The sequence below is a fragment of the Puma concolor genome, chromosome A2, assembly GCF_028749965.1.
Source record: "Puma concolor isolate L17-30 chromosome A2, mPumCon1.1.hap2, whole genome shotgun sequence".
NCBI classification, from domain to species: Eukaryota; Metazoa; Chordata; class Mammalia; order Carnivora; family Felidae; genus Puma; species Puma concolor.
In genome coordinates, this window is record NC_141668.1 from 48809117 (window position 1) to 48816016 (window position 6900).

At 46.2% G+C, this 6900-nt stretch overlaps 1 long non-coding RNA gene across 1 annotated transcript; it reads left to right on the forward strand.

Moving 5' to 3' along the window:
• Positions 1–2131: 2131 nt before the first annotated feature.
• LOC147583159 (uncharacterized) lies at positions 2132–4090 on the forward strand. The gene is made up of 2 exons (XR_015242892.1): positions 2132–2378; positions 3158–4090. It is a non-coding gene; the product is annotated as an uncharacterized LOC147583159 (long non-coding RNA).
• The last annotated feature ends 2810 nt before the right edge of the window (positions 4091–6900 follow it).

A 6900-nucleotide genomic window follows, 5' to 3' on the forward strand; every position in this document is an offset into this window, starting at 1 on the left:
TCCAAGTGTTCCTTGGGCTGTGGCCACCTCCAGTCTCTGCCTCCCTCTTTATGTGGCCCTTTCCTTCTTCCCGTGTGTGTTCCTCCTCTGTGTGTCTCAAGGATGCTATTGGATTTAGGGCCCACCTGGATAATCCAGGATGATCTCATTTTAAAAAACAAAGACCCTTTTTCCAGACAAGGTCTTATTCATTAGATCCTGACAGTTAGGATAGACCTTTTGCAGGGGCCACCATTCAACTCATGATAGATGAAATTGCAAGCTCCAGACAACATTCAGTAAGACAAACACTTCCTGGCGATGAACTATTACTTAGCCTTACACTAGAACAGAGCAAGTGAGAAGTAAATGCAGTTCATGGGTCCTGTATTTAGCGAACTGATAGTCTGATTATAGATTCACAATAAATGCTCAAAAACCCCACAACAATTCCACAAAAACCCAACATAACTCAAGACAATCAAATAATACAATAGTTCAATAATATCACGTGAAAATGTAAATAAAGGCAATCTGGTTAGCGACACAAGACTAGCATGTTTCACGATTAAAGAACAGTCAAACCAATAACATGATAGAGAAATGGGCAAAGGGTATGAACGGAGAGTTCACATAAAATATGCAAATTAATATTCCAAAAGATGCTAAACTCACTCATAATAGAAGAAATTCAGACTAAAATTACTTTGATATGTATGTCATTTCTTACCTATTTAGCTAAAACCCATTTCTTACCTATTTAGCCAATGTTCTCTTGGTGAGGCTATGGAGAAGCAGTCAGTTCATAATTGCTGGTGAAGTGTAAATTGGTACAACCTTTACAGTGGCCATTTGACAACATCTGTAAAACTTGTCTATAAAAACATTGTGGAATACATATTCTTTGACCCAGAATGCCTACTTCTAGGATTTTATTTTACAGAAAAAGTTGTGCAGGTGTGAAATGATCTATGTTGATGTTATCCTATATCACATTGTCATAAAGAGCAAAATATTGGAAAGAAACCAATGATTTTGTATTAGAAAGCTGGGGAATATTGCTGTCAATGAAGGGACAGAGCTCAACACTGAGGAAGTCCTCGTGGGGGCCCCACGAGTCAAGTCCCCCCTTCAAGGCCCTTGCCCATCATTTTCAAATGGCAAATATCTTCCACCCCAGTGAGTGTTTCTCTTCAGCCCTGCTCTCTTTCTAACCTCCATTTCTACAACAGTCTCCAGTAGTTCATGGAAAGGGTCGCAAAACACTCTGAAGTCCATAGAAGAGGGACATATTGAAGCACTTTTACCCAGAGGCTATTCTGGTCAGGTTGACATAAATATGCAGGGCCTGGATTCATCACAGCTAATAAAGCTATTCAGTTGGGATTAAAAAAAAAAAAAGAACACCTGATAAACACTCAGTCTATACCCTTCAGAGGAATTACAGGTATATTTATGCACACACACACACACACACACACACACACACACACACTACACATACATTCACACACATGCTTATTCACTCTAAAGTTCAGCTCATTAAAAACCAATTTATTAGGAAAAGCCCACATCAGTATATCTGTGTTTCCAGACTCAGTCCCTCCTTCCTGGAGTAGAATCAGAGGACATGGAGAAAACATAGGATTTGAATTCAGAAGATTCTATTATTCTCTAGGACTTACTGGCCGTAAAACCTTGAGTGTCACTCCATTTCTCTTCAACAAACTGGGGACAAAAGTGACACCTGCCAAATTGGTAAGCTTTTGCTGCTTAACACACCACTCTCAAACTGAGTAGCTTAAAACAACTGCCAATTAGTTTGCGCACAGTTGTAGGTCACCACTTGGGACTGGGCTCAGTTGGGTGGTTCTGGTCTCATCCAGGGTCCCTCCTGCATCTACAGTTAGTGGCCAGGTTGGCTGGTGGCGGGCTGGTCTCCGGTGGCCTCAGGGAGACGGCTTATCTCTGTTCCATGTCATGTGTCTCTTCCAACGGGCTATCCCAGACTAATTTCAAGTTGGCAGCAGGGCCTGAGAGAGGGTCAAGCTCACGGGGCCCCTTGTGGTGTAGTCCTGGCACTATGGACTAAATCACGTTCCCCTAAATTCATATGTTGAGGCCCTAAACCCCCAGTGCAGCTATATTTGGAGATAGGACCTATAAGGAAGCCATAAAGGTTGAGTGAGTTCATGAGGCCAGGGCCTTCCTCTGAGAGGACTGCTATCCTTATAAGAAGCAGCAAAGATACCAGAGATCTTCCTCTCTTCACAGGAGCACAGAGGAAAGGCCACATGGGGACACAGTGAGAAAGCAGCCATTTGCAAGCCAGGAGGTGAGATCTCACCAGAAACCAACCCTGATGGCACCTTGATCATGGACTTCAATTCTCCAGAAGGGTGAGAAAATAAATTTCTGTTGTTGAAGCCACCCAGGCCATGGTATTTTGTTAAGACAGCCTGAGCAGGCTAATGCACGTGGAGTTGGCAGAATTTCTATTCTGCCATATTCTATTGGCCAAAACAAGACACCAGAGATGAGCCCAAAGACAAAGCAGCAGGAAACAGACTCCCCACCTTGATGGGAGGAGCTGCAAAGTCACATATGAAAGGGGCATGGACATGGGAATAATAATCTAAACCATCTGCCACACGCAGTTTTTGTACGGCTCACGTGAAATTTATGGATACGAAAGCGCTTCCTCGATGATAAGGCCCCGTATAAATGCTGGCTATCGCCAGCATCTTGTCCTGCTTTGCAGCACTCGCGACTGTTTCTTAAGTACGAGGTCATGTGGTTATGTAGATGTGTCCGGGTGGTACATTTTTTTTCCTGGGGAGTTAGCAAAAGCCATTGCCTCAGGAATGAGCCCTGTCGTTCTTACAATTAACCCGAGAAGTGGTCACGGTTTGGGAAAGCGAGATGGCATTTGCCCGGCTTGAAAAGCCTGAAAATAAATATTTGAAGGAGTACCCCACTCAATGAGTTGAGGGACACGGAGTTTGATGGCTGGATGAATAGCAGAAAGGAAAGATGAGCATCAGTCCAGCTTCAGGGAAGTTAGCCATGCTCATCATCTCCCTGAGAGACCAAGAGGAAAAGGAGGCTATCGAGTCAGGCAGGCCAGGGCCTGGGCAGGCAGCTCTGTGCTCTAGCCTCTGACTCTCTTCCCAACCAGCAGTTGCCCCTGGGTCCCACAGACTGCATCTGGGCTCATGAGCCCTCACCCATGAAGACCGACTGCCAAGGGAAGAGCACGTTGTCATCTCCCTAGCCGTCTCTTGTCCTTGCGCAGCCACCAGGCAGCGCCTCCACTGACGCTTGCGGTGACGAGAGCTCATTCTGTCGCAACCCATGGTCTGGCTGACTGGCGCTTCCGGTCCAACTGGGAACAGGTTAAACCATACGGCACGTCACAGCTCATCTTCCTTCATTTGTGAGAGTAGACGTGGGTTCTGGTTCCGGGGGAGAGGCGTCCGGCTTCCCAGGAAGCGGATTCGCGCATCTGGAGAAGGCAAAGGGGGTGCGATCTCCCAGAAGACCCCCTCCCATCAAAGACTGTTTCAGACTCTGATCTCTCCGGAGCTCTACCCACTTGAGGGGTTAGGAGGCAGACCATCACGCTCTGCTGGTGGCATCTCCTATGTATCGGCTCAAGTAAGCAGACATGTTAATCCAGACACAAAGGGGGTTAGTTGCCCAGGATTGGGAATGTGTTTAACGCCTTCAGGTCGCCCGCAATCCCTGAGAATTAACTCATCAAAATATCCTGCATGGCTCCTGAATGATCCAACACCAGTCTCCAAACTATTACTGTTTGTGTTCTACTGTATTACAGTAAGATTATAAATAGGGATAGATTAAGATCCGATTTTCTCCTGCAGGTCACTGCCTGGTACCTAACAGGCACACTGAATAAATAAAAGAATGAATGAACTCAATAAATATCTGTTGAACCAACTAATTAGTGAAAGGGCACAACCAGGGCTTACACTTACGAAGTATGCGAAGCACTAAAAACATCTGTGTCTTATTCATTTTTTGTCCCGAGGGCGATACAGGAATTTGCATGTAGTATGTGCTCAATAAATAGTTGTTGCTTTGTGCCGAAGTTACAGATTCCCTCGATTAAATATTATACTGCAAAAATAAGACAGCTAAGTGCCCTTACAATCAGAGGGTCCAATGGGTAGAATTCTACCTTTCTTTCCCGAAAAGCCATAGCTCTGTGCCCCTGTAGATGAAGAACTGCCTTCCTCCTTCCAAATACTTCCTGGTGTCTGTAGTCTCAGTGATGCCTTGATCAGAGGTGGGCTCAGCCAGTGTTCTTATCGTGATCAACTGGAGGATGTCAGGGCACTTCCTTCCAGAAGTCTTATGCCAGTTGGGACCCTCATCAGGCTGCATGTCCTGATCTGGGGCTGTCTCTGCCTCCCTCCCCCTCAGTCTCTCCATCTCATTCCTCAGAACTGGCCTCAGTGTAAAAGAAACTTAGAATATGTTCAAAGGTGAACATATGAACAGCTAGCTGCCTTCTATCAAAAGACATCCTTCTGCAAATCAGATTGGGACAGACCTCTTGACAAGGCCCAGAGGCACTGAAAGCCTCCAGGGAACTACCAGCGAGCTACCTGAGGCCTGCCTTAAATTTCCAGCATCGTCATCTCTGGAAAGGTTGTCCCACTCCACCCTGCACAGCAGAGGACAGCTTGAGTAAACCATGTGGCACATGGGGACAAAGCTTCTTCTTCATCTTCCACCAGTCTCCTAGATCAGAGGCCCAGGGAGAATGGTCACTCCCCAGGCTTTAAAGACTTTGTGTTCACAAAGTGGTGTCTCCAGAGTTGCCTCACCATAGGCATCCTCAAAACTTACCATTGCATCTAACTACCAAGCTAACTGCTTCTTTATTTTTCCAATTTTACCTCCCTTATTGGGGATCTGGCAATACTTTACATGCATTCACTAAATAATCTTAGGTGAGGGAACATCCTTGAATATAAAGATGGTGACACAGAGTCCCCACCTCAGGGTCTGGACCTGTGATCCTCTCTTTCTCCCCATCTCCTGCCCGCCCCCCCCCCCCCCCCCCGCCATGTCCACCTGTCCTTGAGTTTTTGGAACAAGGCGATAACCACAATTTTCTAAAATTCAGACTTCTTAGGATTGCCCTAGGGAATGGAGCCTCCACATTTCAGACAATTGCTAAAGACCACTGCAGTAAGGCCTTCAGGCCATCTCAACACATTATTCAGCAGTAAGAATAACACAGCTGGTATTACTAGGGCCTTCCTCTGGGCTATGCAACTTATCTGCAAGTGACATGCTTTATGTGTACTTAGTTCACGCAAAACCCCCATGAAGTGGTATTGTCACTTCCATATACTCATAAGGAAAATAGCCAGAGAGGGAAGAGAACCCCACTGACCTTCTGTTCGATGTGGCCACTCAAGCAGCAGAAGTGTCCTCCAAAGCACTGGAGGTCTGCAAAGAAAAGACAGGTCTAAGGGGGTTCATCAAGCTCATGGGCTCTTGAGCAACCTGATCCCCAGAAGGGTTTCCAGGCAGCAGGGAGAACATGGTCCAGGACGTGGAGGTAGAAGAGAGAATGGTGCTCAATGAACTAGAACAGGCTGACTTTTGGAGGGACAGCAGGAGAGAGAGCGGGAGAAGGTGACAGAGGCTGGACCTTGTGGGGCCAGTGCTTTAAGGCACTTTTTTTTTTTTTTAATGTTTTTATTTATTTTTGAGACACAGAGAGACAGAGCATGAACGGGGGAGGGGCAGAGAGAGAGGGAGACACAGAATCGGAAGCAGGCTCCAGGCTCTGAGCCATCAGCCCAGAGCCCGACGCGGGGCTCGAACTCACGGACCGTGAGATCATGACCTGAGCCGAAGTCGGATGCTTAACCGACTGAGCCACCCAGGCACCCCTTTAAGGCACTTTTAATGGCTCCCTGAGGGTATTGTCTCAGCAGAGAGCGTTAAACAGAGGAAGGGGATGCTCAGTTTAGCTTTCCATTTTGAAATGTTTTTGAAATCTTTTTTAAAGATTTTTAAAAAGTGTTCAGCTTTTTTAAAAGTTCAGTTTGGTGGTGGGTTGGGGGACAGATTGCAGTGGGGCAGGAGTGGAGACAGATGGCCGGAGAGCTGGCCGCTGGGCTGGGCCAGCCACGAGAAACTGGTGGTCGGTTTCACTTTGTGGCAGGAGAGATGGAGAGAGGGGTTCTGGTCTGAAAAAGTGCATTAGAAATACAGAACAGACCGATGAATTTGGTGAAGAGAGGTAATGAGTGAGGAAGAAGGAGGAACCAAGAACGACTTCCAGTTTTCTGGCTCAAGTGACTAGGAGGAGGAAATTCTGGAGCAGGCTGAGTGACAGGTGCTAACACGAGGTTTGCAGGCAGGAGGGACGTGTCATTAGGGTTCAGTGCTGTTCAGATGCTTCGTACGGTTTCGTCTCCAGAGGGACAAAGCAACGGTCATGTCTCAGTCATTTTAGGCTGATGCTTGCCTCTCCTTCCCTATCACCCCTCCCCCAGCTGGGGGAAAAATTAACAATAAAGATTTACTTAAGGCTTTTAAACACACGTACAGACTCATACGTATAATACATGCTTTAAAAAGTAACTGGAAGATGGGGAGCCTGGGTGGCTCAGTTGGGTAAGTGTTTGACTCTTGATTTCAGCTCAGGTCGTGATCTTATGGTCAGGATCTCATGGTTGTCTGATCGAACCCTTGTGTGGAGCCTGCTTAAGAGTCTCTCTGCCCCTCCCCTGCTCAAATCTCTCTCTCAAAAATAAATAAATAAATAAAAGTAACTCTTTAAAAAAAAAAGGAAATACACTCAGAGGTGGTAGTGTTATGAGACGATTTTATTTAGTATTTTCCAAAGGATTGGTGATGAATTTGTATTAATAG